This window comes from Pezoporus wallicus, unplaced genomic scaffold (assembly GCF_028554395.1).
Source record: "Pezoporus wallicus isolate ANWC-B61680 ecotype Strahan unplaced genomic scaffold, APGP_CSIRO_Pwel_v1 contig_818, whole genome shotgun sequence".
Classification (NCBI taxonomy): Eukaryota; Metazoa; Chordata; class Aves; order Psittaciformes; family Psittacidae; genus Pezoporus; species Pezoporus wallicus.
This window is the reverse complement of record NW_026636248.1, coordinates 3,084,224-3,110,193: the sequence shown is the minus strand read 5'-3', so window position 1 is coordinate 3,110,193 and position 25,970 is coordinate 3,084,224.

Genomic DNA, 25,970 nt, shown 5'->3' with positions numbered 1-25,970 from the left:
ACTGTGTATTATACCTATACAATAAGACAAAAATTTGATAAAAGGTGGCTTTTCTCAAGTGAATACAAATTGAGGCCTTATTGACATAATACATGTACTCATGTCAATATACTATCTCCATTTTTACTTTCTAAGAAACGGGAAAAGAGAAGTTGCACAGATATCTCTGAGTAGTTAGTTTGAATGCAACATTGTATAAAGTGTTGGAAAACATATGAAGGAAAGGATAATTAAAGCCCCTAAGGCAAGTACAAAATGGATAATCCTGGGTTTTATCAAATGTAGATAGTGTTGGACTAAAATCTTTCAGGATAAGATAATTGAACTTTTACACAGGACAATGAGATAGCCTGAATTTTCACACAAGTTAGAGCAGCACTTGTTGTAGCATGAAGGCAAATTATTGCTGAAGTGGAAATTATGAGGATTACCACAAGAACTGATGAGGTCGATAAGGCGCTGACTAGTGAGAGACTGTAATGCAGAAAAAGAGAAGTTCTCAAGATGAAGAAGGTGATCTGTTGACATTTCCTCACAGAGCAGTCTGGAGACTTATCCTACCCTGTTTAATCATTTTCAGCTTGAGGACAAGTGGTAAGAACGGTAGCAGGTTCAGTAGCACAGAGTCATGCACAGGTTGGACATTAAACCAGCCAGAACTTTGCAGTGGATCTGCCTAGGCATCCTTCTAATAGTGAGTTTTCCAAAGGAGGGTTATAAAAGGCTTCCAATCTCAAAAGACCAGGTCTCAGTTTCATATACACTAAAACAAATTCTGTTTTAAGCTATGACAGCTCAGTGGCTAAGTGAGATGCAACAGAAATAAGAATTCATTTATAAACAACTCCCCTCCTGCCCACGGTAACATTGGCTGGACCCTTCTTTCTCATTCTGCTTTCAGTTCACTGAGTGGCTTTCCGCTTTGCAGAAACTCGGTGTGGTCCTTTCTTGGACCATAAGAAGGAGGTATAGAGCTCTAGCCTTGGCTCTGCTCCCTGCGCCTTAGAGAGCAGTCTCTCGGTCCCTTTGCTTCTCTGCAGGACTTTTTTTGCTTCTTCCTCTGCCAGGCCCACCCTGATGTCAGGAAGTGTCTCTCCTCCAGGCAGTTGCTCCAGGCGAACAGCAGTCTCCCCTTCTTCACAAAGCCAGTATGACTCAGTTCCTTCTTACTTAAAGGAATATGACATACCAACACATGCTAAAACTACCACCCATCCACAGGGAAACATGGGAGAAAAAAATCTCAGTGTGTTGGTTATTTATTAGAGGGTGACTGCTGATGACCATTTCTAAGCAGCTGTGAAATGCAGTATTAGGATGCATTGGCTTAAATGTCTGTAATACACATGGATGCTGGAGCTGCATTTGTACAAAGCACCAACAAAGCCTTACCTGCAGTATCACATGCAAGTTTTCACCTGTGTTCACAAAGAGGAGATTAAAATGGAATAGCTGCAGAAGAAGGAAGACCAAAAGATAATTAAAAGATATTGTAGTAGACACTGAGAAGAGTGAAAAACTGAAGATAGTATCATCACAAAATCAAAGAACTTCAGATAAAAAATGAGGAAAAAAGTCCTAATGCATTTCTAGGGTCTGACTTGAAGTGATCTTGCAAACAACAATAGTGAGGGCGAGAAGCCAATGATGTCTTAAAAATTGAACTTTACAAACCAGAATGAAGGACTATATGGTGGAATGAGAAAATTCCTGGAGATGGGAATTAAGATGCCCTGAGTACCCGAGGTATTGATATCTCAAAAAATACCTTTTTTGAAGGAGGCTGAATCACTGTTTTTCTGCACTACCTTTAAAGAGTAAAAATCTGATCTTTTGCCTTCCCCTGGTTGCCTGTAGAGATCAGAAAGTTGGGTGTTCTGCTCATGTACTCAGCTATAAACCAGTGGTCAGATTTAGAGTGGAAACAAAACATTGCACTTAGGACAGATTGCCAGGGACAATTAGGTTTGTGTTTCTTACCCTTCTCTTTTGTGAGGGCCGTTCTCTGTCTTTTAAGATGCTCTAGGAGTTCTGTTATTACACGGTCATAGCACAGTGATGGTAGAGTAACTTTTTTTTTTTTTGTAGTACACTATAGCTGTGAATTATCCCAAGTTCTACATTTGTCACAAGGGTTTGGGAAGTGTTTGTGGTGCACTGTAGTGACAGAGTTCTACTACTGTGGAGCTTTATAAAATAGGCATGAGTGCATGGTTATGACATGAGTATGGTTACTACAATTGAACATAAATGTGGCAGGTGACTGCATGATCCTTAAACTCTTGTTCCTGGGTGATACTCTGATCTGGAAACAAGAATGTTTACACAGAGAGTAAAACTAGAGGAACGGATATGCTGGCACGAAGCCATACACTGGTGAGTCTTCCTGTGTAGACAAGACTGGGAGACTTTGAATCAGTGCAGCTTCCAAATTATGGGATATGTATGGATATAAATGAACTCAGTAATCCTCTGTCTGCATGTTTATAATGAAACAGAAATTACATATCTGTGCTTCTTTCTGAAGTGACAATTGCTTTCAACTTGTCTCTCAGCTAAAACAGAGGAATAAAAATGAATCAGAGAATCTAAGTCAGAAAGAAGGAAGCGCTGGAGCCAGAAGCAATAATATTTGGTGCCATATTGGAGGACTAAAAAAACACATGTTTTTAACTACAGTAATTTAAAAATAATTGGGGCCATCAGCTATTCTCAGGACATTAATTATTAAAACTTACAAGAAATTGAAAGCATAATAGCTGATAGAGTCTAAATTGTTATAAATCTTACTCATGCTCCTTCTTCTACTCTGTCTGATGCACACAGCTAATCAGCATGCAGCGAAAAGGATTTCATTGAATTATAGTGAATTTAAGGAAAAAATTGCAGCTCTTGAATATAGGCTGAAAGATGTAAAAAATTATTTCAGTATGATTTTGTGATATTAGGCCCACTTATGCACAAAGTTGCATCTGTTCATTCAGATATATGTTTTAAAACTTAATTAAATTCTTACAAAATCCCATGTGGATATTCTTGATTACATTTTAATCTAGCTTAAATTCATTAGAATTAAGTCAGGTCCTTGCAGGGTTTGAGGTTTTCATCCATATGCACAAAGGAATTTGCACCACTGTCACTAAATTCAACCATTGATTGTGGTTTTTGTTGTACCATTGATTGGTACAACATTTATGTAGGGAAAAGCTCTCATTTAATGATCAGCCTGAGCTGCCAATTGTAGATCCAACTCCAAGTTTAAATAAAATACAGGAATGCTGAAATACTGGTCCAGGCCTACGTGTTTCTGTAAGAAAGCATGAAGTGAGTTTCTCTGCTAAGCTCTCCTGTGCATTTTTGCAAACTCCTTTAGTGAAAAGCGTGGTTCAGTTCACATCAAGTCTATGGGTAACAGTTTTAAACAAATTCTATAAAATCGTGCAATAAGTCTGTAAGTACACATGTAAAGCGCATCTACAGCCATGTCATTGAATTTAATGTGTACTGTACATTGCAGGGAGAAGAGGCTAACAAATCTAACCATAGGATTTTCACAAATCATAGTTCTAAGTGTGTATTAACTGGGATTCATCTAGACAAAAAGCAATGTACAGGTAAAACCATACACTATTCATAAAATTATTATCTTTGTATTATGACAAATGTTTGCTTCCACAAGGAGACAAATAACTACTCACCTACTCAGGATTTAGGAGCTACTCGTGTTCATCTATAGATAACTCTAGAACTAGACTGTTGGCATATTAAAGGGGTTTATGTATACTGTTACTTAGTATACTTTGAAACTGTACCACTCATGACAAACCAAACTCTAAAAGCAGTCAGTCACATAAAAGGTATCACATTGTTTTTAGCAGATGAAGAAATAAAACATGGGGGCAAAAAGACATAATTTACAGGTAAAGAATTACAAGTGTAATTTTAAATCAACTTCAAGATGACTGTTAAACTACCAGAGAAAACAAGAAGAGATTATCAAATATTACAGTATTATGAAGCATGAGCTTAGAAACTAGATGGAATAGAATATTTTGCTGTTCCAGGGCATATTCTCACAACTGCATATGACTGAGCAGTAACTGGTGACAGACAGATGGCACCATCCAGAAAGCCCTTCTCAAAGTAACAGCCAAGGTTAAAAATGGGACTGCACCAGAAGCCAAAAGTTTAAAAAAAAAAAAAGGAGTAAGTTACTTATGAACAGCCATAATTTCAAAGTTAAACATTCAGTATATACTATGGGTGTAAGTGTGTATATGGGAGTAAAGCTTCCTTCTGGATTCCTGTCGTCACCTGAAGTTTTACTTCCTCTTTTGTAATGCATTTAGTATTTATTATGCCCCAGCAACTAGCTTGCTGGTATTTGCTATAGAGGCTCTCTGTTTGCCAGCAGAGTGATGTGAACTATCCTTTTGGACCAGATTTGCAAAGGTATTTCCTCTTCCAGAAATGCTTAAAGCCAATGGACTTTAAGCTCTTCAGCAGAAATGCTAGATGCCTGTTTGTATTATTAAACACCTAAATACCCTTCTAAATCTGTCCTTAAGAGTAGTCTGGTCTGTAGGTGTACTTCTTTGATTAATCAGGATTAGGGCTTAGTTTCCTTTAAAGAAAATCCCAACTTCAAATATGTTGCACTCTCTGTTAGCAGAAGGCTTTCTTCTCCATCATTCATTCCTTGCAAAAGATTCTGAAGCGATTTTCTGCCGTATGGCACCCAATCTTAGGCAGTGCTTCACTGAACTGGCCAGAGCTTTCCATTACAAATGTGAACATACTGTGATGTATGAACAAAGTCTACCACTGATTGTGCAGAACCACTGCTGTCTTACTCTGAAAAGTATGCCCTGCTCAAATAGTCTGATACATGTAATGATTTTCTATAGAGGTCTTTATCCTTATTTGGTTTTGCTTCTGAGAAAGCAAAGAAAGAAAACCCACAAAACAAAAAACAACTCCCCCCCCAAAAAAAAAAACCAAAAACAACCCTCCACAAACCAACAACCAAAACCAAATCAAAACCAAAAAACAATGACTTCCTGAGAAAAACTCAATGCTAATTTTGACTACAAGTTCTCATTCAACTTGAATGAGTGAATTGCTGGCTATCATCATCTCCAACCATAGACAAATGCTGTAAAAGCCTCACATCACCATTTTGTAGTTTCAGTATCTTGAGCTATAGCTAAAGCCAGTTCCTGATGCTTTCTAGTTGCTTGTGATTACGTTACATGTCAGCCTCACACACAAAGGTGAACTGATGAAATCATCTCACTTCAAAGAGCACAACCAGTGAAAAATTGGAACTGGATTCAAAAAGGATCAGAAAAATTCATAGGACAAGGGACTATGAACTACTATAAGCAAGGTTAAGTGCTGTGCTTGGAATGCAGCTTTGACTCAGGAAGCTCCTAAACAGCTGACAGTCAGAAGACACACGCTTGTCATAAGGGGAAGTTCACTCTTTACATCCTTACAATCTTCTTTTTCTTAGTCTCCACAAGTAGCTGACAGTGGCTGCTACCAGGCACTCTCCCCCTTTCCATAGCAAAACCCTATTAAGCTAGCAATCGATTTGGGTATTACCTTTGCATAATGTGGCTCCAGGTCTCCCTGGAGCTTTGCAGGGTTATCAGTCTTCAGAAACAGTGTGTCTCTTGTATTTTCTTTTCCCTTTCAATAGCTCACATTTTTTTCTTTTTTTGCTACATTTTGCTATTCCTCGGCATTGCTTGACAAATGTCATGAAGTTTCATTGACTTCCGGTAGATTATTGTTTCCTTTTGGGAGCACAGTTGGTCATTTGGGTTAAGTAATTTTTTCATCTTTTGATCTAAGTATTTTGGCAGAGTTTTCATTTTTCTTGTATCCGTGCCACCTCACTCATAACTGGTAACGTTGCTACAGGTTGAAGGGATGGCTTACCCATGTTACTACAGCCATGTTACAGCTGCCTCCACCATTCTGCTACAATCAAACAGGTCACTAATCTCACCTCACAGCTGCAAACAAAGCAACTGAGTGCATGCCATTTGTAGTCCAAAAATGTTGGTGCCTTAAACTTGTGCTACAGACAGTCTCTTTTTCATAGCAAGTTTGTATATTCCTAGTTGGTGTATGAACTGCTTCTTTTTTATTATCATTATTTTTCTTTTTGGCAGCTACAACACTGATAAGAAATTAATCCTGTTTTCAACATCCATAACATCCTGCCCCCGGGCATGTTTCAGGCTTCATTCTGTACTACTTTCCATAAGAATTCTACCAGATTGTTGTCTCTCTCCCTGACCAGTTTGTTTCTGCTGCCTCTGTCCCTTTGGCTTAAGCTGGCAGCTGTTGCTGATTTCTCCCCTGCAGCAATTTTTTAGATGAATTGGACTTATGTGTCATATACTTTTCCTTTATTGATGGAATCTTTTAATGCTTTAGAAGGAAAATGTGAATAAACCACTTTAACACGGAAATACAATGCTTTTGGGGGGTAAAAAGTACGTAACCTCCTACAACAGTCGGCAAACACCTTTTTCGAGCACCTCCATTATACCAGTCAGCTGTCTAACCAGCCAGGCTTCATACCTTTCCCATTGCTTCTTCCCAGGGAGACAGAAAAAGTAAGTACATTGCTATTCTCTACTATTTGCCATGACTGCAGGCTCCGTTTTTATACCTGCTGGCAATCTTTCCCTCCTGCAGTCCGAGTGTTTCTTCCCAGAGTGCCAAGCAAGTACCTACTGGTGAACATGAGACAGAACAGCCAGGGAAGCAGCCAGTAAAATGCACAGATTGAGCAATCGCATGCTGCTCTGCTTCAATGACCTCAGCAAACAGCACTGTGCCAGAGGGCACACCGACTGCAAACACTGTGGACCAGAAGGGCAGGAAAAGGAGAAAACCCAAACATTCCCCCTAAGCCCCAGAGGGGCCCCGGTGCCCTCCCTGCCACAGCCCAGGTGGACAGCTGTAGATACTTACATCCTCTCCCTCCCTCTTTTTCACATGAAAGCCTGTCTGCTAAACTCTTTTTCCTTCCCACTTCACAATGGATTTATTTCTTGTGTGTACGTCTGTCCTGGCCAGGGTGGGCCTACAGTTGCAACAAGCCTAGTCCAAGAAAACCATTTTCCTCGCTGGAATTTTTAAAAAGTGTGGGTTAGAATTAAAACATAACGTTTGTAGTAATGCAGTGTCAAAGCTCAAACAAAAAACCATAATTGGGCCTTAAGCCACATAAGTATCACTGTAAATTCTTACTTAACATCTTTGGAATTCACTTGTAGTGCCTCTTCATACTGCTCCTACTCCAAACAGGACAGATTAAATATAAGTAGGATAAAGTGGGATAATTAGATATAATACACTCGCCAACAAAAAAATCGGTAAGAATTTACAGCTGTATAATTCCAGTTGATTTCAATAAGGTGGAGCAAGATTTATATCAGTGCAGAACTGAGACATATAGGTCTTTGGTGCTCCATATATCACAAATATGCTTCAAAATTCCATTTTTTCCCAGTGTTTTATATAAGAATTACTAAATTATATGTTTAACCCTAATTTGAGAGCCTACCAGGGCATTTAAGATGTAAAAAATGGCTATTTTAACCAAGGGTCAAGTCCAAGTTCCCAAATTCCAGCTGAGTATTTTTTGCTGAGCCCTGGCAAAGTCCAGCATCTCTGACAGAGCTGGCAACAAAACTCCCCTAAGAATATAGGTAATTAACATACATGTCATGGCATTGTTAAAGATTAACTTTGCAAATACCTGGAAAAAAAACAACTGGCACGGCTACTAAATTCTAAGTCACTCCATGATAAAATGTTCCCATTACTTAATTTTTGGAATTTGGAAATATAAAGGTGAGATCAAGTCAATTGCTCTTACTAATCTATTAAGAAAAATGGTGCAACCTTTCTGATTTTATTCATTTGTTGTCATATCCCAGTAGGAATATTAATTTTTCTTGTAATGGAAAATAGACCTGTTAGGTATGCCAGTCAAAATAGCAACGAGTTTTTAATTACATAAACTCTTCTTATAAAGAAAATATATCTTAGCATTCAAAAAAGAAATCTTAAATCTAGATCCAGCTGGAAATCTTCTCACTGTTGACAAGAGTATTGCCTTGCCTTGAAAGAGCAGTTATCTTTAGGCACAAGGGTCACTGACTTTGTTGTAAGGATAGCAGAGACCTTAATTAAAAAATTAGAGGAAAAAATAACAAAATCTAAGAAAATAAAGATCTTCTCACCCTTTCCTGCCCCACATAAAGTTGTTTTCATTTTTGTCCAATATAGAAATAAACTGAACTCTTTATTCTGACTTTTGCCAAGTTGTTTGGATTTGGAGCTTGTGCAGTCCATTGTTTTTTGAGTGATTAACTACAAAAATCTGCCCTATGAATCCTAAAATATAAAATTGTTGTGGAGGAGTTCTCCCTGCCATTGTATTCATTGCCAAGGTCATGGAAGGCGGGAAAAGTTCTGGATTGTTATTTATGGTGAAATGTAATTTCAGAAGATCAATCTTTCACTGATGCAAATTATACACAGTTGTGAAATTAGATTCAGTTGGTTTTGTGAAAACTATTTTTCATTTTTTTCTGACTATTTTTCTGAGTTTTTTCAGAATTCACTTTGCATTAATGTATCATCCTGACAATGGAAGTCTCCATCGTGAGCCTGTTATCTGAGCCTGCTCTGGGCAGTGCTTCTGAATAAAACAGAACATCTCCCAGTACTCTCACTTTCTGTTACTACATGCATTTTCAGAGAGCAGGGCCACACACAAAAGAAGTATTACTCATTTCCAGTCCCTTAGCTGTCATGATAAATCGATTAAGTTGTAATAATTTCACCTACATGTGGTACTTAGAGAGTAGAGCCTGAATTCAGAGCCTTCTTTCAATCTGTGGTTCCTACAGTCATCACAGGAGGGATGCCTGAAAAAATAATGGAAGGGTTTTTTCCTTGTGTAGCTGTATTATATAGTACCTCTATCCTGGATCTGAAGACAATGTTGTTCATCACTGTAGGAAAATGCACTGAGGGAGATTGCAAGTGACAGCTGTAAAATATGGGATGGAAGATCTGTTCCCAACATGTACTCAAACAGAAGTGTAAAATTAATAAATAATGAAGTGGCTTAGTTCAAGTTACAGATACAGTTCAAAAGAAAGCAAGAAAATGAGCAACCCAGGACTTATAAATGCCAATTATTGGGATTGCTTTTTGAGGATGGTGCAAAACAAGTCCTGTGCCTTCTCCCCCAGCCCTGCTTCTTGCTTTCCACGGTATTAATTTTCTCCATGAGCAATAATCTCTGTTACCCTGGAAGGGTGGTCTTGCACCACTCTCCTAGTTTGCTTGCACTGTGGTCATTCCAAGTGTACCTGCTGAACAAACCAAGGCTACATCTTGATATTGGTCTTCCTAAGTGGAAAGTCTCGTAATGGGAGATACACCTGCTAAATGCAGAAGCACAGCTGATGTTACTCCCAGCACCATCATTCATACCTGGCCTGCTTTTTTCTTATCACAGAGATGCCGTTATCCCAGGGCTGCATGATACTATCTCTTGGCAAACCATGTTGTAATGGTGCCGCCCGTATGCTTGTTTATAAGATGTTTTTCCCCTGCATGTGGTGAGTAGATTAAACCTGCATTTTGCAGCATCAGTTGTCACATCTGTCTCTTGGAGGGTTGTCTAGTTTTAATACACAGTTACAAAAATAGGCAATACAGAGGCATCAGTAGTTAGGAATAAGTTCCTAAGTGGTATTATTTTCCAGTCTAAGTAAATAGTGCTGAATGATTTGGATTGCCAGGCCTATCTTTCACCAAAGGATTTCTTTCAGGTCTGTCTCGAAGATAAGCTGTGCATAGTACTGAACTGTTATTATGGACTTGAAAAATGAGTGTTCTCTAGGGCAAACCTACTTGTTGTCAAACTCTCCAGCAGCAATAGCATTTTTAGTTCCTTGAACTTTTTCAGAGACAGTGCAAGCACTTTCCTAGGCAGCATTTTTACTCACTAACTGTCTAGCAGCAAACCCATCAGCAGTAGAATCCTCATAGCCCTGGCCAGGGTGCATTGTCTTGGATTCCTTAGCAAGTTTATTTGAAGTGATTTTCCTCCAGCATCTTTGACCCAGTATAAAAAACCCTGAAGAATGCAAATCTGTGTTGCATATGACATGAAATAGCTTCACTTTTGATGAGTGCCAGTGGCTAAACTCACGTTGAGTTTCCAAAAAAGTAGACTCTTCATCTATTTCACCTGAATTTAAATAAAAAGAGTTTGACTATTCCTGGAAGAAAGCACCTTCAGTTCCTCTTCATATTTATACTGCTGAACATGTCGGATGCCAAGATTGTTGTATCTCAGTACCTGGAGCTACTGTGTCCTTTTTCCAGCAAGAACAGCTCCAGCACATGTGCTGTTTCTGTACATGGCAAATGACATCTGGCATGCAAGAAATGACTCACAGCCTCTTAGTTCTGTGACTTATGGCTAAGTTCTGCTCTGAAATCCATGCAGCTCTGCTTAATTTTCACTACTGTCACAGAGAACACAGTTTTGTCCTGAACGGTTTTAGGGTCACTGTCTACTTGTTACTAAGTTTGGTTCTCTGCTGTTCTGTTCATGCTGATCTGTTGAATTGAGTGGAGTTGCCATGTTGTAATACTGTGGATTTGATTATCGGAACCCACAAACTAGAGAATACCTCCTGCTCTGTTTTTCATCTTACACTGTTAATACACCGTTGGCTTCTTAGTGGTTTCTTCACACTTTCACTGAGGTGAGAGGAGAATCAAATCCTCAGACTGAATACAAACTTCTGCTGTTTCATACATAACTGTTTACTCTCTGATATTTTAGTAAGTGACAACTCTTAAAATGCTCCTTGCTGTCAGGTTGGTTCTGCCTTCAGACTCACTCCCCAAAACGCCCCACTTGGCTGATGGTATCTTGCATAAACACTTCAGTCTTTCCACTGCCCTCCAGGGAATGCTGGGAGATATAGACTGAACCAACACAAATAGGAGTCTTTCCACATTTTGAGGATGACAAAAATGCTCTAGGTGCCTTCTCCTGGGGGTGGGGGACATCTGAGCCAGAGCACATCATAAATCTCAAGTCCAAGTATGTGTGTTGGCTGCATCCCAGCTTCGTTTCAGTCTGTAAGCTGTCTATCTAGACACCATCTCTCCCAACCATTGATTTCCTAATGACAGTGGGAAGTGAATGGGACTGTAATAAGGCAGAATAGAGCACTGATACCTAGCCAAGTGGAAAATTGGGGTATCAGGACTCCAGCACATGCTCTAAAACACTTCTGCTGCTTAGTCTAGACACAGGAAAATGTCTGTTTATTTCCCTAGCAAGGACAGGCAGGGCTTCTGCTTATAAACTCATTTGTGAAGTTCACCTTGCACTTCATTGGATGCAACTACATGATTATCCCCTTTGTCTCTTCTAAAAGAGGAAGGAAAAATTAAAGTAGAATTATCTTTGTCAGGGGACCTTGTGGTGCCTTCTCAAATGGCAAAGATTCTATATGTCTTCCTTCTCCCTCAGATACTCGAGAGTGAGCACATGGAAGTCTATGGGACTTTTTCTGTAGTAAATCTGGCAGTACTGCACCTGCTGTGACTAGACTGGCATTGCAGGAAGGTGCACAGATCAACAGTTTCTTGTGTTTAAAGATTAGAATCACAGTGAGTCAGCAGCACAATTCCAGCTTCACTATCCTATCAAGGTATATCTTTCATATAAATTTATGAACTGCAAAGATATATTTCAGTCTATGTCAATGACTTGCTAGCTCTGGTCAAAGCCCTGCAATTTGTTTCTCTCAGGAAATTCTGACATTTCCTAATTTTCTCTGGTATGAATCAAAGTGAATCAAAACAGAACAGTCTTTGCAAAATGAAATTTAGAACAAAAAAAAAAAAAAAAGACCCCACCATGTGAGAGGGTCAAAATATTTGGCTTAAAGAAAGCTGGAAAAGCTTGCAGCCAGTTGTGTCACATTGTTTTATATTACAGTAGCGTATCAGTACACAACAGAATTTAGAGAATTCAGGAATTGTCAGAACAGAGCACAGGAGAGGTGAGAATAAGAAATTACACTTTTCTAACTTCAGATAGTCAAGCAAAGCATGCTGATAGCATTGCTACAGCAATAGGCAGCACTACAATTTCCTTATTGAGCTTGGGCAAATTGGTACTGCATGTTTACAACTAGTACACTAAACTGTGCATAGATGTGATATACTGGTGCAGACACCAACCAAAGCAGCAGAAGATGCAGAGAAGAAGGATGGCTGAAACCACACTCTGGACAAGTTTCCAAAATCTGATATTTGATGGTATGAATGTGAGGGCTGAATTAAAAACTATAAAGTCAGTGAAGAGCTAGGTCATGAAAGTCACAAAAATGTCTCTTTGGCTCTCTTGTGTACATATAAATGCATGAAATCATACGATGTTCTCTAAATGGACAGACCAAGACAGACATTAAACACATTATTTTCAGTCAAAGATATGGAAAGTCATGGTGGGATGTTACCTTCTATGGAAGTACACACTGTGGTTGTGAGAATGTTCTGTTCTGTTGTTCTGTTCTGTTCTGTTGTTCTGTTCTGTTCTGTTGCTCTGTTCTGTTCTGTTGTTCTGTTCTGTTTGTTCTGGGAAAAAGTAAGATATAGCCCAGGAAGATGATTGGGTGTTGCTGTCTCTCTGATCTTTTGTAAGTGCAAAGACAGCTTGGCAAAGGAAACATGCAAGGTGAAGCTGAGAGTGCATTTCAGGCCATTACTCTGGGATGCTGAAGAAATTTCACTATAGCTTGTATGGGAAATATTTGAGAGTGATACCAAAAACTTCAGAGGAAGCTATTGGAAGTCATAAACAAATAAAGACAAGCTGGACAAGCAACAAAATAGAATGTTACAAGAAAAGCATAAACAGGCCACGTTTGCTGGCAAAGCAAGAGCATGATCAAAGCAGTGAAGAGATCACAAAGAGCACAAGCAAAGATTTGTGAAAAAGAAGCTCAGCAACTAGAGAATACTACAGACTAGTTAGAAGAACAATTTACATGGTGGTTAAATAGTACAGGAAAAGAAACTGAGCTGATATTATTTTTGCTAGGATAGCTAACAGTATCTTGACAAGTCATAAAGACATGCTGCAGGTAAAGAAGGATGTTTTGAAAACATGTATTCCCTTTGGTTGATGACACATGCATTCTGGGCATGTAGTAGGGAGAAGACAGCTTGCAAGGCAAGATGGTGTGGCTGTCAGAACAACAAAAGATCTCAGCCCTGAATTTTCATCCATAGAAGAAACAGAGCCAACGCTGAGGCAAATAAAGTGCAAATACTGCTGGAACACACGACATTGCCACTAAGGTGGCAGAAGCATGTGGAACAAGCATCTGGAAGGTTCTGTATTTAGAAAGCACTCATGAGGAAAGAATGTCTTCCCAATCCAAATAATTATATAGATAAAATTTACCATCAACACTAGAATCTTTATAGTACTTGTGAACAGATTAAGGTCACTTTAAAAAGAAAGAGGAGATGAAAAACAGTGCAGCATGGCCTAGCCAAAACTGTATTGATTTAATATTTGTGTTTTAACAGCGGACTGGAAAAAAAAAGCAAGAAAGGGGTTTAAAGCCTTATTAAAAAGAAAAATCCAATTCGTTTTTTTTCATTGATTTTATAATGACATTAAGTACAGCTCAGAAGGGAGCACTATGGAAAGTGACTAAATCAGACTAATAGGGGATACAGATACAGTGACAACAATGCTAAAAGGTCTGTATAAGAACTCTTGCAGTCTCATAAGAACTGATGCATAACTGAGCAACTGACTCATTCCAAAGGCTGATAGAAGAAAAAGGGCCACAGAGCTGTTCTTCGTCTTCATCACTGTCTTTAATTGGCTATGATGAAGCCCAGTGTGTAACACTGGATGAGCAGCATTCTTCAAATATTCTGTTGGAAAAGGCTTTATTCCATCTTATGAGGACTGCATACCCCAATGACTCCTCTGTCCTGCATCTGCAAGCGTGTCACATCAGTGACCAAAATGGAGATGTCTCTGTGGGTCTGGTCCCTATGGGTCCCTAGTTGCGTGGCTGGTCATTTCCCCCAACATTCATGTGTGCTTTTCTCACAGGTCACACAAATTACATGTTGTGAAAAAGCTTACACTGTTGCTGTGGCAAACACAGTGCAGTTGCTTCAGTATCAAAAGAATTTGAGACAAGAAATTAGGAAATAACAAACTCAAGGCATCTATCCTTCTCCCAAATTACCTTTGAAGGGCCTAGGATAAGTGGGTAACAGGCAACGCACTGCTAGATTAAAATTGTTCTGATGGGCTGGGCTTGGTCCGTAAAACTTTCTGTTGTTTAAGGCTCTCTGATGGAGAGTTAAGCTTCCTAGCTTGTGTAGACAATGTCATATAATTGGCAGACACACTTGGACATAAAACACTTGGTTTGATAACAGGTTCTTGGCTATCTATGATCTTAGAAAATTGGTGTAGTTGCCTTGGATTCACAGTAAATACCTAGAAGATTAAATGGTTGTATCGAGGAAAAGGGAGAATACATTAAGTGTTGGAACGGAGCAGGAATAATCTTATAAAACAGTATCTTCTGTACACATCAAGAGACCTTGGCAAGTGTTGATTTTCGAGGATGAAGTTAACAGAGCATGTTAACAGAGCACAAGAGCTTCACTGGGATTGCCAGAATTCCACATGGGATAAAACCAGGATGTTCTGGGGAGATGCACTACCTAAAGTTGAAGTCAGAGTTTGGGACACAATGGACATCTGTCATCTCATAAAGCAGACATTTGGCAACCAATCACAAAGACCTTCTTTCCCAAAGACCAGGAAACAAATGGCTGCTCTTTCAGAATCAGACTGCTCTATTCCGTGTCCCCACGCAGAATTCACTGCATAGTTTTTCTGAGGAAGCCAGTTCAAGCACTGTGTAGTCAGGAAGCCTGCAGACGCACTATATGCCTGCTTCCGTAGCAATGGGAAGAAGACTGAGAAATATAGGAATACTGGAGACATCAAACCCCTGAGATCTAGATTTAAGAAAAAATGCACTGTTTTAGAACAGGTTTTGAACTGTTTTAGATTGGATATAAGGAGGAAATTCTTTCCTGTTAGGGTGGTGAGGCACTGGAATAGGTTGCCCAGGGAGGCTGTGAATGCTCCATCCCTGGCAGTGTTCAAGACCAGGTTGGACGAGGCCTTGGGTGAGATGGTTTAGTGTGAGGTGTCCCTGCCCACGGCAGAGGGCTTGGAACTAGATGAGCTTAAGGTTCTTTACAACCCTAATTAGTCTATGATTCTATGATTCTATGAATCTTTTAACTGCAAACTAAGAGAGCTGGGTCAATTACTCTTCTGTCAGTTTTTGGGGTGATATCATCAGGAAGTTAATTTGTAAGCTGAGGATAGATAGAGGTAGGTCTTTGCTCCTTTGCAGGACTGTATTCCCAGTGGATGTAGACTAAAGTCAAACCCTGAAGTTATATTACAGCTCTGTTGTCTGCTGAAGTGAAAAGTCCAATAGGAGTCTGATGATATAGGACTCATTTGCTGTAAGTTCAAAGGAAAACACTAAAATTCATTGCACTATAAACAAATGGCTCCTCTGTAGGAGATCCAGTGCTTTGCTTTGAAATTACATGCACTTCACTTGAAACATGACTTGGCAGATGTGGGAGCTTTACCGTCTTTCCATGATGTAAACAACCATCAAAATAAGAGGCCCACAAAGACAGCTGGTAAGCTGCGCTGAGAGTCAGGCACTTCAAATGCTAAATAGTACACCAACGACACTGGTGAGAACTGAGGGTTTTTTCAAAATTGTCCTTGTTGCACTACAGAAAATAGTTTTAATTCATTATTAAAACAACAACTACGATGAAAATCAATCAGTTTTGGAAATCAGACATACAAAGCCCTTCAAAGGACCAGCGGTTCTTACAGATCACTGAAGCAGAAGAAAATACTCTGGAAAAGCCCAACAGAAGTAAATGGTGTTATGAAAGAGTCTTGTGACTTACACAGATCTGACCTAAAAATTAAAAATATTAATGATTTTAGAAAGATTGAGTGGCCAAGGTGAGACATTGCTTTTTAAGAACATTTAACTTGGTTTTGGCTTTTGTATATTTACATTTGTTCTCAGAAAGATACATTTTTTAAAAGTACATGAATGAAATGGGAAAGCCCTAAAAGACAATGGTCGTACCCCACATCATATCTTTAAATCACCTTGAACAGATCCTCAGATCAACATTATTTTTTTAAAGCACAAGGGTTGTCTCTTAGATCTCAAACATTCTCTGAGTGGCTGAATGGAAGAGGATTTTCACCAGCAGAACTGCTGAAGCATTCTTAACATGGTTTGTTTTCTCCAGTTTTAGGAGTTAAAAAGCTAGGCATCTAGTCTAACCTACTCATTTAAATTGTTTGAACCTAGATGAACTTTCAGACTTTAAATATCTTACAGCTAGGGAATCTTTACTATTAGAGGCTTAATTTTAGTAAATACCTGTTAATAAAGAATGCAATATCGGATGTTTCTCTCAGTTTTGGTATTTATTTTGAGAAATCTATCAGCATTTCCACATTAGGCTAAGAACTTCACTTGTTCAGAGCTATTTGCTCAGGAAGAGGTTGAAGGCAGGAGCTTGACTCCCTACCACATGAGTATCTTCTCAGAGAGAAAACTATACCTTCTTAGGGCTAACACACAGGAGGATAAATTCATTTAATTTCCAAAAGAGAGCATGGAGATTGATAATAGGACAGGGAAAATATATGACTGCATGAATTGAGTGTATTTTTTCCTTGCTTTTCACTGCAAGTCACAGCTGAATAGCTTGTACTAAATGTTCAGTTGTTTTCTTTTCAGTAGATGTGTTTGAGACCTTGTGGACAGTATGTGAATGCAAGTGGGAACAGGTTGTTAGATGCTTCTTTAAGTCTTGGGTTCTCAAATAAAAGCCTTCATTTAAGTTCAGAATGTTAGACAGTGCATTGCTACTGTTGGTAACTCTACCCCTCCCACCTCTTCTGTACAAACTTATTAATATTTCTCTTCCAGAAAAAGAAGGTACAGTTTGATACCATGGTGACAGTTGTCTTCTGCTATTTCTTTTAGAATCCGTTACAGATAGATGGTTCACTTATTAACCTAAGGCAACCACTGGCCATAATGCTGATGAAAGAATATTTCAGAAACCATGAGTAGTGAAAAGGTTGTGTTTGCCACTACAGTCGTACTACTGGGGGAAACTCTGCAGTCATTTCTGCAAACAAGGAATGAGGATTCAGGCCTTTAGGCTGCATATTCATGTGAGTTTGGAAGGAAATAATTCATAATTACTATAGTATAAATGCAACAACGAGCCTCTCGCACAATTTGACTATCCGCCTGTCTCAAGCATTCTCTGAACAATACCTTAGTGATAGCAGCAGGGAATCAGAGTAGCCATTTAAAATTCTCCTAAATAAAATACAAATGCTTATTCATCATTTTTTGCTTCCAGTTTTACACTGTTGCATCTCTGCTGAAATCACAGGAGTGGAGAGTATTTGTTTTTTCCAATGACAACAGTTTCCAGACTTCCCAGAGAGTTTCCAGAGCCAATGGAATATACAGACTCTTCAAGATAGCAGCAGAAGGAAGCCATAAGAGAAAGAGGTTATAGTAGTAAAGACAACAGATCCCTTAAGACTGGGTGCGGATTTTTAACCTCCCCTTGCATTTTGCAGTATTCGTAGAACACTCACATTGATAATACAATCAACTGTTAATGGAATAGGCCACTGCATAAGCAGAAAATTATTTCTGGCTTAATTTCCTTCATGCTTTATTTCATGCTTTTATCATGTAATGACAATGTTTAAATTTCAAAATACAGGTTAAGGATGGCAAACAACAGAAATACGGAAATTCAGAAATCTTCCTTTGAGATAAATGATCTTTCATTAGTATGAGTATCTTATGTTCTGGACATAATTAAGTTATAAGCCTGCTGTCCTTAGCAGTGTTTCTTATTCTACTCTTGGCTGGTAAGTAAAAGTCATGCTACCTTTACTCTCAGCTGTTACCATAAATGTCATGTTGACATGTTGCAAGCTATGATGCTGAAGTTGGGGCTGTGACAACTGCCGTTATTTCTCAAACCCTTAACTGCAACTATTTGTCTTTAATGTTCATGATCAATTGTATCATGAGACATTTTTACCCTGCTATCCAAATGTGTTTTGCTAGCACTCGTAAGCAATGACAAGAAATTCAGCCGTTCTTTCTCCTTGATGGCTGTCAGTGAATAGACTGTGATTTCACTGCTTGTTCCCATATTCTAGGGTATTTGATGAATATTAGTGCAGATGTCTTTGACTCTGAGACTGGAATGCAAACAGTCTTCCAGGGATTTTTTTTCATATCTGAGTATAGACTGATTAAAAAAATCCCATGCCACTGTTTTCAATCTCTGATTTCATGAATACAAAAGTATTCCAGCAGTAATACTTGTGCCTGAGTTTGAAATTCCAATCCCAAGATTACACAGGATTCAACATTTTGAAACTGGTTTCTCCTGAACATTTATGCCAGTGAAAGATGATGAGACTAGCTTAAACACCTTGAGTTAAATTCAAAAATTGATAAATGTTTGTTTTGCTTTTTGTGACAATAATATGGCATTTTTTGATCTATCTTTACCTATCCTTGATTTTTTGGTCCTATTTTTTGATCTATCTTTAACTATCCTTGAAGTATTATAGGTAAGACTGAATACCAATCTGCAGTCTTTGACTGTATCTAATCAACATGTAGACTCTGACAACTGTGCCAAAAATTATTCTTGGCATGAATTACATGCCATTTTCTGTCTTTTGCCGTGTGTTTTGCCATACATCTAAACTACACTTGTATTTGCTTTCCTCAACTTCATTCCACAGGTTGTCTCTTCAACCAAGATGAGGTTGCCTGAATCTGAGAGGTCCAATGCTGCATGTATTGTAGGAAGTATTGTGTAGGACAATTACAGTATCACAGTATGCTAGAGATTGGAAGGGACCTCGAAAGATCATCTAGTCCAATCCCCCTGCCGGAGCAGGAACACCTAGATAATCTTACACAGGAATGTGTCCAGGCGGGTTTTGAATGTCTCCAGGGAAGGAGACTCCACAACCTCCATGGGCAGCCTGTTCCAGTGTCCGTCACCCTCACTGAGAAGAAGTTTCTTCTCAAGTTTAAGTGGAACCTCTTGTGTTCCAGTTTGTTCCCATTACCCCTTGCCCTATCATTGTTTGCCACTGAGCAGAGCCTGGCTCCATCCTCGTGACACTCCCCCTTTATATATTTATATACACTATTGTATATTGTGAATGTTTTGCTATGTAGTAGGTTGCCTTTTTACATATAACACAAGAAGCTTTGCTGGAAAATATTCCATTAGTTACAAATTTCAATGGCTAATCCCTAGAAGTAGTGGGTTTTAGAGCAAGGCCAGATTCCATGAACTTTATGACCGATAGTCAGTGAGAATGCTCAGCCTAAGTAAAGCCGGTAGGAATTAATCCTTGGAAATGCTCAATGGATGTTTTATCAGTGGATTTGATAATGACAAGACTGGTGTGAAGAGACAAGCTCCTCATATGATATGGGCAGAAAGGTCATCTATCTGTTGCTCAACACTGAGTTTAAGGTACTTACACTGTGTTTCCCACATACCTGTCATTATCTATGCTGTATTTTCCAGGACTGTAAAGTTCTAATTCATTGTAGGGGGTTGACCTGGGCCAGCTTCCAGATGCCCACCCAGCTGCTTCTCTGTCCTCTTCTTAACAGGACAGGAGGAGAAACTGAACGTGGAAAAGCTCATGGGGCAAGATAAAGACAGGGAGATCACTTACAATTACCATCAGAAAAAAACAGACTCTACCTGGGGGAAAATGATTTAATTTACTGCCACTTACAAACAGAGTAGGATGGTGAGAAACAAAGACAAAAGTTAAACTACTTTACCCTCACCCCTCTTCTTCCTCGGTTTGAATTCATTCTCTCAGTCCCAACTCCTCTGTGCTCCCCCCTGGCAGCACATGGGGATGAGGAATGGGGGGCTGTGGTCAGTCCATAACAGCCCCTCTACGGTACTCCTTCCTCCTCACACTTGTCCCCTGCTCCAATGTGGGCTCTCCTCACACTGCAGTCCTTCAGGATACACCTACTCCTGAGTGTGCTCCTCTTCGTAGACTGCAGGTCATGCCAGCAGCCTGCTCCAACATGTGCTCTTCACGGGCTGCAGTTACCTTCAGGAGACATCCAGCTGCTCCAGTGTAGGGTCCTGCATGGGCTATGGTGTAGATACCTGGAAAGACCTGCTCCACTGTGGTCTCTCCCAGGAGCTGCAGGAGCCGACCGGAGCCCTCCGGCCCTCCTCCCGCTCTGCCCTCGGGGCTCGCAGGGCTGTTTCTCACCCGGTTCCCCTCAGCCCTGGCTGCCGGGCACCGTCTGCCCTTCCTTACCCGGGCTTTGCCGGCGGCGCCTACCCCTGGCTGAGGGGCTCAGCTCTGCCCTGCGGTGGGCCCGTTGGAGCCGGCTGGGACCGGCTGCGCCCGGTACCGGTCAGAGCCGGCTGCTCCGCCCAGCAGTCACCTAGCAGCACCCACCAGCACCTTCCCTGCGGACACCCGGTAAGTTTATATACTCCATTGCTTGCTAAAGTGGTTTTGTTTATTTCATATCTGAGTTAGCACATTGTCCTTCATACTTTACTCTAGCTGTCGGTCCCTTCCTCCCGAATTACACGTTCTCTTTCTCCCTTTCAAAGCTGAGAGGAGCCTCACCCAAAAATCAGCAGGTGTCAGGTGGATTAGGTCCAGCCTGTGTGCGAGTCTGATGGTAGGTGAGGGTGAAGCCCTGGACAGCTCATACAACCTTATCCACTGTCTAGCGGGAATTCCTATAATATTAATAGCAGAAGAAAATTTATTTTTCTTTATACAAAGAGATGAATCATTAAAAACCTTCCTGTCTTACAGGACTCAGGCTCCCCAGCAAAAAATGTGTTAGCACATATAAGTATCTGCCCTAAATGAAGAGGGGATCCTGCTATGCTGTGAGGATGGTATGTTTTCTCTCTTTAATTGAGGCTTTCTTAATTGGGATTTTCACGCGTACTTTATGTTGTTTAGCAGCTAGCAAAACATCCTATTTTATATATGTTTTCTTTACATGCTGCTTTGTCTTACTATAAACAAACAGCAAATTAAACATTAAAATGTACATACTTGGGTAAGTTAGCACACCATTAAGATGAATAGGGCAATTCTGATTCCCTTTGGTACTATGAAAATGCCTCAGCAGTGAACTCACTGGAAGGTTAGAAAACCTGATTCATGTAACTTGCTGTAGAAAGAAAGCTGTATAAAACAATCTTAATAGAAGAAATAATAATTAAAAAAAAAAAACCCGACACAAAACTTATAAAATGGTAGAGTGTGGCATAGTCTACTTTATGGTACATAAATGTCATAAATCTGTGGAATTGGAACATTTTCCACAGCTGCAAATCTCTGTTGCAGTAATAACATGTATTAGGCAGTATTTATTGCATGATATTTTTCTCTAAGTACAGTGCCAGTAAGTTGTATTTTATCTACAATATCTCCCCGTTGCAGTATTTAAGTTGCAACTCTTGCCTACATAAAGTACAGAAGAATGGGAGGATACTTCAGTAGATGACTAAATTGATGAATCTAATGCAGAGTGCACCTACTAATAACACACAATTTACTTTGCTCTCCTGTTGTTGGACATCTCTCACTAAAATGGTGCTTTAAAATGCAGGTGACCTCTAATTCTACTGTGAAGAATTAATGATCCACTTGATCTCTCTACTCTGTGGAATTGACTGATCAGGAAAACACATGTGAGTGCTAACGATGCAGTATGTCCAGTCTTAATTCAGGCTGTTCTCAGCCTGTCCTTCTGCTACAGTGAACTACAGAATTTTGCTCCCTGGGCACTTATCTCTGAAGCTATAGGAAATTTTGAAGGGCCCTTCAGAGCCTTGCGGAACTGTGAGAGGACAGATTATATCCTGCTGAGTTGCTAAGGAAATTTTCATCAAGCATTACCAACTCCTTTTCTTACAACGGAGGCCAGGAAAATTGTTCGGCTTTTACTCTGTGCTTGGTGAGGAACAAAAAGTATCTGCTGGAGTTTCTGTACTCTCAACTGGAACATCAAACTGATGTGGGGCATTCTGGAAGCATTCACTTAGACCCATGTGAATTCAGCTCTGAAACAGCCCGATCTGTACAGTTCTGTAGGATGGTGACATCTATGGCTTTTTGGCCTGGTCAGACAAACATATTTTCAAGTCCTGAGTTACACAGGCAACGTTTTCCCTGGGAAGAGGAAGGAGATATTTTTATTATCAGGCCAGACATTCAAGATGAGAGCACTGCTAGATTCCCAACAGACTTCAGCCAGTCTCGCCAATGGTGCTCAATGGGGCAGTACTTCAGCATTTGCAGTTACTGACCTGCTGATATGCAAGAGTGCATGGAAATTACAGTGTGCTGAAGAAACATCCAAAAATTTTTCACAGGTTTCTCAAGAGCTGTTGATGGAATTCATGTGCTTGTTCTCTTATCCCTTGTTTTTTCCATATAAGCACAGAAATACTCCATTAGGTAGGTCATATTAACTAAGAATCCATGCCATTTCATGTTCTGAGGTGGTAGCTGTGGCAGATGCTGTGCACAAATACAGCAAAAGGTAATTCTTTCTCTGAAGAGCTCCCAGTATAAATAACAACAGTGATGATGATGTAAGTCTTAGTGAATCATCATAGGAAGTTGTTGACTTACACATAGGGAGGCCAGGCAAAGTGCATGTTTTCAATGTTTGCGTCCTTAGGGAAAAGTGGTCTTGGCTTCATGTCTGCCAAAACACTGTCATTCATAATGTCTTCACAGTGCTGCAGTTGCAAGTGGCCCTGCATACTTAACATCTTTTCTTTTTATGAAGGCATGTCTAGATGACATTGAAAGACAGCTTCAGCCACATATGAAAAAAATACCTGGTAGAATGCAGTTTTGGGCAACTGTGAACTAGGAGGCGTTGTCGGACTGCAGTTCAAATTTAATGATTAATTTGCAGCCCTAATATAAAGCATTTCTAATCATACACTTGAAAGCTATGATGGAATCTGCAGGAGCAGCAATAAGGAAGCAGCAACAATCTGCTGCACAGCCATACAAACACCATGCTGATAATACAGCGTGCAAGCAGTTTCTTCCTTGGTTGATAGCTACAACACAGACCAGTAGTGAGAATATTGTACATGTTTTCAGAGTGCTTCTTTCTTAGGGAGCCGGGAAATGTTCAGCCTATAGGAGATACGTTGCATTGCTGTTTTGCCTTTCTCATGCAGGAATTAGTGTAGACTAAGTGTACAACCTTTAAGTCAGTTTGTTGTCTCTTTCAGTTTGTGAGCAATTCCCAAGGTGTTGTCTGTCTTAATGTGGAATTGCTGTCTGTGAAATGATTATTGGTGTTATACTGCTAAGAGAAGAAATGGGTCATGTGTGGTTTGTAGCCACTTCATTTCCAGAACTCAAGCTCATATATAAATAATACAAACTGAATTTATCTGTGGTTGCACATGCATTTTCCCAGCAGTAGTGCTTGTATAAACAGCTCCCATATCTCTGTCACTGGCCTCTTTTCCATCCCATTGCTTATCCCTCATTTATGCTGGAACTGCATGTGAGGTCTGAGCTGTGAACCAGATGAGGGGATCCATGCAACAAAAAAACTCTTTGCACTTTTCCTGAGTTATTTTTTATTTTTAGTCAATATAGTTAAATGAGGCAGCTCACTCGTAGCAGCATGGAGTCTGAGTATTCTCTGCTTCTACTGAAGTGGGAGATAGGTCTGCAGGGTCCTCACTGTTGCTACTGTGCAGATCGAAAGGGTGAGTATAAGAATGTGAAGGAGTGATATTAAAGATGCTGCTCTCATGCACTCTCAAAATGATGATAGAGAATTTCGGAGGATTCATAGTCATCGCTTAAGTTAACAGCCCCTTTTATTTTTTAGGTAGGGTATTCTCTATGAATATTTACCTAACCTGTAAGGCAGATGATGTTATTGAATGCAGGACTGTGGGATATCAATGAAGTAGTGATTATTACCAATGCAATGGTGGTATAAAATGTTCTCATGTGTTTTGTTTTTCCACCAGACTTTGATTGCATTTTTATTTATATTTTTATTCCTTAAAACTGCTGGAAATGGGAAAACTTCTCATAGAGGCACTTGGGAAATTTGTTCCCCTTTCAGTAGGAAATATTAAGATGCTTACCCAGCTGTCTCCGAATTACAGTGCAGTTTAGGGAATTAATTGTTGCATTGACAGCACACAGACTGTCTTTTGAGAGTCTGTCATGAACCTAGTGTTGTGCAAGTGCAGTCAGCAATGCATTTCTGCTGGTTCTTCAAGCCTGCCGTCATAGCCCAAAGTGTTTTGATTTGACCTTGCTCATCTGAATCTGGCTTTATTTGTCTTCCCAGTGGATCACCACTTTTCACACTCCTGATAGTGAAGGAAAAGGAATGAATTAATGCTCCTGCAACTGAGTGCTATGAAAATAAAGTGTGCCATACTGTTTGTGTAGGCTGTGAGTAATGTTCTCCTTGATGGTCAATGGGGGAAGGGATTTTGAGTGTTCATACTGAGCTGGCAGCACTGCTCCTCCTACTGTCTCTGCAGTTGCAACTAAAAACATGACATGGTTCATCCAGAAACAAAGAAAGATGAGAACTCCATATAGTAAGGAGAGTTTGTGCATATTATTGTGTGCATTGGTACATACACTGGGGGGCAGAATGGCAGTGAAGCTTTGTATGAGATATTCCTCTATGAGTAGATAAAGCCAGTGAGCTGTGAAGACATATAACCTTTTGGTAGCTGTGTCTATGAATAACCAACACTGGTACTTCCAGGACTGATATTCTCTGCTGTTTGGAGAGGTGATTTGTGAGTGTGTTTTTGAAAGCAGAGTAACGCCTTGCAGCCTAAAGCATGCTCTTATTCTGTGATGAATGAAAGTCATACAGCATTCTTGTCAGCTATATACTAGGTTCAGATTTTTGTGGGCAGAAGATCCAGCATGCCTGTGTAGGGAACAAAGGTCAGACAGATGGGAAGTGAATGCTGCAGAGCCATGATGAGTCATTTTAAGTCCCGTATTTAATTTATTCATGTGAGAATATCATAAACACCCCTATAACTTCCATCACAATGATTATGCATACTGTAAGGGTTGCTTAATGAGGCTTACCTAAGTCCCTGCCAGCCCTACCATTCTGCAACAAAAGAAATAATGGAGCATTGTAGTAACTGAGCCTAAAGATGTCTGTTCTGTAAATACAGAAAATTTCTGTGAACAGAGTATGATTTCTTTCCACTGGAAGGGCAGCGTAGGCTTACATGTGTGCCTGCTTGCACGTATGTGCGCAAGGCTTTAAGGGGGGGGGGGTGTGTTCACCAGAGAACAAAAAGTGTTTGTGCTTGTAATGTGCAAGTAATTAAAGTTGTTGAAGCATTATTGGTGTTGTACACTGAAGAGAGGCTTACTTGGCAAAAGAAAAGATGTAAAGATCCTGGTGGAAACAAGGATACTTTGATACATATATCACATCTCACAACAATAATAAAACCAGGGCCGTAAGAGATCTGGGTCAGGAAACTGCACAAAACTCTGCCTTGTAACTGATGTATGTCAGAACAAAACAATGAGAACAAGCCCAGCTCTGACTACACTTATCCCTTAAAGGCTCCATGATATCTAAAAGCATATCACAGATGTGACC